Here is a 7588-nt window from a genome sequence, read left to right as displayed (position 1 = left end):
AGGATCCATATTCTTATTCTCATAGAGAGTATGGATGAAGACTGAGAAGAAAGGCCTGATGTTCTAGTGACAATCAGTGAAAACGCTATACATCACAACAGTGTGATCACAACTGATCATGTGGATGGTACGGGATCGGGCAGAGTTTATTTTGTTGTGCATTGGTGTCAACGTCAGGTAGGGGCTACTTAAGGGCAGCTGACAACAATGACCACACAAATAGTTGATATCACTCTACAGTCATCAGAAAGAGAGAAACCCAAGAGTGGGTAGTAACAGTCACACTAAAGAGAGAAAGCAGCTTGAATCCCAGGAGAGGTAGGGAAGATAGAAACAGAATGTTGTTTACCAGCTTCAAGGCAAAATATTGTGTCAAAAATTTTTACTCAGGAGCTGTTTATTGACTGTTCTTCATTTATTTAAACATAGTCATTTTAAAATTAGAAGGCATAATATAGCACTTAACCTTCTATTTTCTCTAGAACCATTAAAAGAGGGAAGTTCAGCTTGAACATATCCAACAAAGATTTCAACAGACCCTTAGACAATATTCTGTGTAACTGAGATTTTTTTTTTTTTTTTTAAATTCCATTCCACCTGTTAAAAACCTCTTCCTTATACTAAGCTGAAATCTGACTTCCTCAGCTTTTGGCTTGGAGCTACAACACAATGACTCGTCCGCACTTCTAGATCTTCCCTTTGTCATCTCATTAGTAACTTCTTCTAGCTGCTTCTCTTGAATTTCATGTTGAGGGAAGAGGAGACAGGGATGACACTGTTTCCCAGGCATCAATTTTCTACCCTCCTTTTTGCCTTTTCCTTGTCATAATAAAATAGGGCCCTTCACCTGTTGTTGGCATAAGGGTGATGGGTGGATGAATCCCAGTTGGAGCTGAGAGCAGTCTGATAGACCTCTCATCTCTAGCAGCTAAACATCTAGTATTATGGTATTTCTTATAGCATCTCCCTCATCGTATTGTAAAACACATTTGCATTCCAAAAGAAAGTCCTAAAGGATTGAACTGCCCTTTAAAAAAGTACTGACAGTCTTGTGTGTATGTCTGCACATACAATGTATCATGCCTCCCCACCTCTCTCATCTGGAGCTCTGGCGGCATGCTCATTACCCACTAGGATTGTTGTTGTTGTTGTTATGTGCTGTTAAGTCGGACCCAACTCTTAGCTACCCCTCCTTGGGTTTCTGAGGCAGTATCACTATGGAAGTAGATTGCCTCATCTTCCTTCCGAGGAGTGACTAGTGGGTTTGAACCGCTAGCCTTCTGGTTAGCAGTCAAGTGCCTTAGGCACTATGCTACCAGAGCAGAAGATTAATATCAGTTGATCCCTCCTGGTTCTCTGTGGATTCAGTGTCTCCTTTCTCAAGCATCAGAAAAGTTCCACAACACCCACTGAGCCTTTGACCTGGTTCAGGTCTGGTGCTAAGTTTTGGGGCTGCCCAGAAGAACAGAACACAGCTCCTTGTCTTTAAGGGCTTTCCACCCATTGTCTTCCTTTGGAAGAGAACATCACTGGGCAGGTTGGTAAAGCTATTATTATATTTTTTTACTCTTTCTCTGACCTAAAGTGAAAAAGAGCTCTGGGAAAGTTTTGGTCCGAGAAATTTCTACTCCCTGATTTAATTCAGGAGCTGTCAGTGTTTATGCGTATGTGAGCACTTAGCTCCATTTGCATCCACATCAGACTCCTCCCTGCTGACAGCAGGCCTGTCTCTCCCAGGGATGCAGATGTAATTATCCTTTTGCAAGTGCATGGCACTCTGTCAGGATTATGCTTTAGAGGAGAGGAAAGGCCCAGAAACAGGGTGGGAGGGGGAAGCAGGAATAAACTAAGGGGTGTGGGTGTGGGTAAACAGGCCTTCTTGTTTGGTTGACTTGGGACCCGCTCCCTTTTGGGGCAGCTGCAAACCACTCCACAAATTTCTTCCCAGTCTCTCTTTTCTGTCTTTTCCCATTTTGCCCTCACTTTTATCTTCCCCAAAGCACTGTTGGATATGGGGGTGAAAACCCATATCAAACCTATTACCGTTGAGTCAATTCCAACTTAAGCGACCACATAGGACACATACACACAGAACTGCCCTATAGGGTTTCCAAGGCTGTACATCTTTATGAAAGCAGAGTGCCTCATCTTTCTCCCACAGAGTGGCTGGTGGGTTCAAATAGTTGACCAGTTAATAAGCAGTTGGATGACTTAACTATCATGTGACCAGACTCCTATGAGGGGAACTATTGTTGTCAGGTGCTGTTGAATCAGCTCTGACTCATAGTGATCCTGTGTACAACAGAACAAAACACTGCCCAGTCATGCACCATCTTCACAATCCTTGCTATACTTGAGGCCATCCTTGCATCCACTGTGTCAAGCCCTCTTGCTGAGGGTCTTTCCCTTTTCTCTGACCCTCCACTTTACCAAGCATGATATCCTTCTCCCGGGAACGGTCCCTTCTGAGGGCATGAACAAAGCAGGCAAGATGAAGTCTGGCCACTCTTGCTTCCAAGGAACATTCCAGCTGTACTTCTCCCAAGTCAGATTTGTTCATTCTTCTGGCAGTCCAGAAAGAGGGCATGAGGCGATAGAGGGGGGAAGAGGCATGGCTTTCCATATAGAGGATCAACATGAAGGGGATCAGTGGAATTCTTTCTTATCATCACTTCAACTCCTCCCCAGACACCAGTTTCTAACTTTAAAAGAAGGGAAAGGGCACATATACGGTTGTTTTAAGGGTTTTGTTCTTTTATTTCTTGTAGATGTAAAAATAAAATGCATTTTTTTTTTTTCAAACCTGGAGCTCTGGTGGCATAATGCCTAAGGCATTTGACTGCTAACCAGAAGGCTGATGGTTGAAACCCACCAACCACTCCTTGGAAGGAAGGTTGGGCAATCTACTTCAATAGTGATACCATCTTGGAAACCCAAGGAGGGGTCGCTATGAGTAGAATCGACTCCACGAGTGAGTCTGTTTTTTGGTTTTAGATAGACCACCAAAGTTGTTTTTTTTTTTTTTTTTTGTGAGGAAAGGCGAGATCCTTTACAATTTGTGACTTTTCACACTGCCAAAGAAAATCAATGCACCACTGGAGACTGAAGAAGGTCAGACACATATGGAGCCAGAGTCCTGACTCACCTCAAGCAAGCAGAGGATTTCAGGGTGTTAATAATACTAAGCACAAGCGTATGCCTCTGGTTGACCAGAAGGCCTGGTGACATGCAGCCTTCTAGTAACACTATTTTATTAGATTGGAGAGCTCTACTAGCACAAAGAAGGGAACTGCAAACCAGAACCTGAATGCTCTCCAATGGCCCTTTATCTACACCAAGCCCAGGTGACTTGAGGCAAGCAGTAAGCTACTATAAAGCCTCAAATATTCAACACCAAACTGACATTGTCACTGTTACTTCTATTTTCTTTTAAAATGCTATGCTGGCATCTATTCATTTGGGAGAAAAAAGTTCTAAAGATGAAATGAAGTATGTTTTCACCACACAACCCAGAAATCCCACTTCTAGAATACCCATACACATAGACACACACACACACACACACATACATATACAGATACATACATAAAAATACACACACACACACACACACATATATATATATACATATATTTTTTCCAGGTTAATATGCATAAAATATTCCAGAGAATATATTATGAAATATATTTTAGAGAAATTCTTGGGTTGCATGCACAAAATTTTCTTTGGAGTTTTGTTTGTTTCTTATAATGGAAGTTAGAGGCAATATAGGCATCTACAATTAGTAGTTCATACAAGCAAAATATGACAAATGCATATTAAGAAACATTACACAGTTGTTAGAAGCAACTAATAAGATCTACTTGTAATAACAAGATAAATTTTAGAATCTACATGTGCTGATTGCAATAAAGAAATAGAATGAGGTTTATAGAGGAGTTTTAATTCAAGTGAGTACACATACACAAATATCAAATCCATTAGAATGGGAGGTTTTAGGGGAGAAGATACTGCATCGAAAATCTATGATTTATAACTCAAGAGACATTGACTCAAGGTACAGCCTACACTAATCTTGCCTCATTAACGTAACAAAGACAACCCATTCCCAAATGGGATTATAACCACAGGTATAGAGGTTAGGATTTACAACACATATTCTTGGGGGACATAATTCAATCCATAACATTCCACCTCTTGGCCTCCAAAATTCATGTTCTTGCCACATACAAAATATACTCACTCCATCATATCAACCCAAAAGTCTTAAACCAACTCTAAATCCAAAATGTCATCTTCTGAAGCATCTAAATCAAATATGGGTGAGACTTTAGATAGTCCATCCTGGGGCAAAATTCCTCTTCATCTGTGAACCTGTGAAATCAAGACTACAAGGTACTATTTCCAAAGTACAACAGTGGAACAGGCTTAAGGTAGACATTTCCATTACAAACAGGAGAAATTGGAGAGAAAGAAGGGACAATGGGCATCCAGTAAGTTCAAAACCCAGCAGAACCATATGCACTAGCTCTCGAGGCTTGACAATTATCCTCTATTCCTTAGGACCACCTGGGTCCTCACCCTTCAGACTCTGAGTGTTGGCCAGGTGTTCTGGATTCTGGATGGAGGTCCCGTGACCCTGGGCTTCAGCTCCACGTTTTAGGCCTTCTGAGATGGCAACTCTGCTGCCTTGACATTAGGCAGGCCCATTCTCCTAGTCCACTTGCGTGGAGACCACATCCCCTTGGCCCCAGCAGGCCCCATTCTCCTGCCACTTGGACATGACAGCCCTGCCCCTCAGTTTTGAGCAGCAACCCCCATTTCCATGGCAAACCTTAACTGCAGCCCCACACTCCAGAACTGAGTTGGTGAAGATCTGACCTTGAAACCTAGGAGATTGTGGCTTTATCCTTTGAAACTCATGCTCATTCCAACAGTTCTGCTGTAACTTCTCCAGAGATGGTACTTTTCTTTTCTTGGAGGACAACAGATTTGGCTCCTTTGGCCTGTTTCTGGCCTGTAGAATTCCAAGAGGCAGATAGCATTCTTTGCTTTCCTTCTTTCTCTGTCCCCTTCAGTCAAAGCTGATGGTATTTCTGCTGTTGTAGTTGGATAGATCCATCAGTCACAGGCTTAATTTCTTTAACGAAAGATTGTACAGCAACATCCTTGATGAACATTCTGGGACACGTGTCCTTAGTTTGTACAACAGAATTTTCCAAATCTTTAAGTTTTGTTTTCATTTTGCACAGTTCATTTTTAAGTCTTTCTCTCCTCCCACATTTTACTATAAGCAGCAAGGAGAAACCATGCAGCTCCCTTAAGATCTTGCTTAGAAATCTCATCAGCCAGATATCCAAATTCATCACTTACAAGTTCTACCTTCTACCAAACATTTGAACGTAATTCAGACAAGCTCTTTGCCATTGCACGAAAACCATTGCCCTTCCTCCACTGTGCGATCACATGTTCATCATTTTCTTTTAAAGTCTCACCAGAAGCATATTTAACATTCACATTTCTAGCAGCATTCTGTCGCTGGTGCTATATGTATTCTCTAAGATGACAGAGAATTTCTATCTGTATAGTTCTATAGCTCTCCTCACTTCCTTCTTTAGCCCTCATCAGAATTATTTTTGACTTCTATAATTCTACGAACAGTCTCTTCCAAGCTTTTAATATTAACCAAAAAACCAAACACATTCCCGTTGAGTTGGATCTGACTCATAGCGACCCCTCCTTGGGTTTTGAGGTGGTATCTCTATGGAAGTAGATTGCCCAACCTTCTTTCCTAGGAGTGGCTGGTGGGTTTGAACTGCCAGCCTTCTGGTTAGTAGTCGAGTGCCTTAGGCACACTATGCCACCAGATCTTGCTTTTAATATTAGGCATCTTAAAACTCTTCCAGCCTCTACTCATTACCCAATTCCAAAATTTCTTCCACATTTTTGGTATCTGTTAGAGCAACACCTCACTCTTGGTACCAAGCATTGTTTCAGTTATCTAGCATTGCTATTACAGAAATACCACAATAAATGGTTTCAACAAACAGAACCTCAGTTTCTCTCAGTTTAGGAGGCTAGAAGTCCAAATTCAGGGTATTGGCTCTAGAGGAAGGTTTTCTGCCTCCATTGGCTCTAGGGGAAGGTCATTATCTCCTCAGCTTCTGCTTCCTGATTCCTTGGAGATCTCCATGTGTCTTGGCATCTGTCTTACTCTATGTTTCTTGGCTAATTTGCATTTAATTTCTTTTATATCTCAAAAGAGATTGATGCAAGATACACCTAACACTAATCCTGCTTCACTAACATGACAAATGCAACTCATTCCAAATGGGATTATAAACATAGACACAGAGGTTAGGATTTACAACGCATATTTTGAGGGATCATAATTCAGTCTGTAACTGAGTGAGGGAGAAGCTAAAGAAAATTCAACTTTCTTTAAAGAAGGGCTGTTTATGCACAGGGAGTTAGCTCAGAGGGCAGGAGTGAATGGAGGGATGGACACAGGAAAGAGGTAACTATTTGGAGGAAGTGGGAAGGGAGCTGTTGCATTGGGGTAAACTGTAGTCAATGTCATGAGACAAAGTATATGTGAACTGCTGTATGGAAACTGAATTTGCTCTGTACATTTTCACCCAAATCACAATTAAAAAAAAAAAAAAAAGAATTTAAATAACTGAGTTTGGAAAGAGTCTCTATGATATTTTGTTACCTACTAGAAATAGATAACTTATAAATGCATTTATTAAAGTATCCTATAATTTCTAGTCTAATAAGGATGTACAGAGGTCATTTATTTCATTTTCTTATCATCACACAAGATGACTCTTAAATTATCAGAGAAAGATTAGAATCCATCTTATTTTAGACCTTTTTAGGACTTGCCATTTTTCTTCTCAGGTTTGTTTTAGCATTTAATAATGTTTTACTGACAGAATATTTTAAATTCTTCCTTTAATGCTGACCTAATGAAAAGTTATGAGAGAATGATGGATTTGTAAAACCACAGAATATCCTTAGCACTGATATGAAATCTCACAGTTGTTTTTGTACTCTTCAAATCAAATGAAATTACTACAATGACTAAATGATTTATGTCCTCACAAAAAAACACTCATACTTCAGTTAAAGAATTTTTCTCTCATCCAGGAGCCTTTGCTTTCTATAGGATCAGGATTCTCATTGGATGGGAAGTTGAGAACTCATTTTTTACATGTATAATTTACTGAAATTAATTAAGTTCACTGAATTGTTCAACCATCACCATTATCAGTTTCTAAATTTTCCTTTGCCCTTAACAAAAATGCTGTTTACCCCAAGCAATGATTATCCTCTTACTCCTCTTTCCCCTTTGCCCCTAGTATCAAGAAAGACATTTTGGTCTCTATTTGTTGTTGTTGTTATGTGCCTTTGAGTTGGCCCTGACTCATAGCGAAACTTCCTTGGGTTTCTGAGGCAGTATCACTACAGAAGTAGATTGCCCATCCTTCCTTCTGAGGAGTGGCTGGTGGGTTTGAACCGCCAGCCTTCTGGTTAGCAGTCAAGTGCCTTAGGCACTATGCTACCAGAGCTTCTTTGGTCTCTA

This window comes from Orycteropus afer, unplaced genomic scaffold, assembly GCF_000298275.1.
Source record: "Orycteropus afer afer isolate SDZICR_OR568_19922 unplaced genomic scaffold, OryAfe1.0 scaffold00042, whole genome shotgun sequence".
In the NCBI taxonomy this organism is placed as follows: Eukaryota; Metazoa; Chordata; class Mammalia; order Tubulidentata; family Orycteropodidae; genus Orycteropus; species Orycteropus afer.
Note: the sequence above shows the minus strand (reverse complement) of the source record.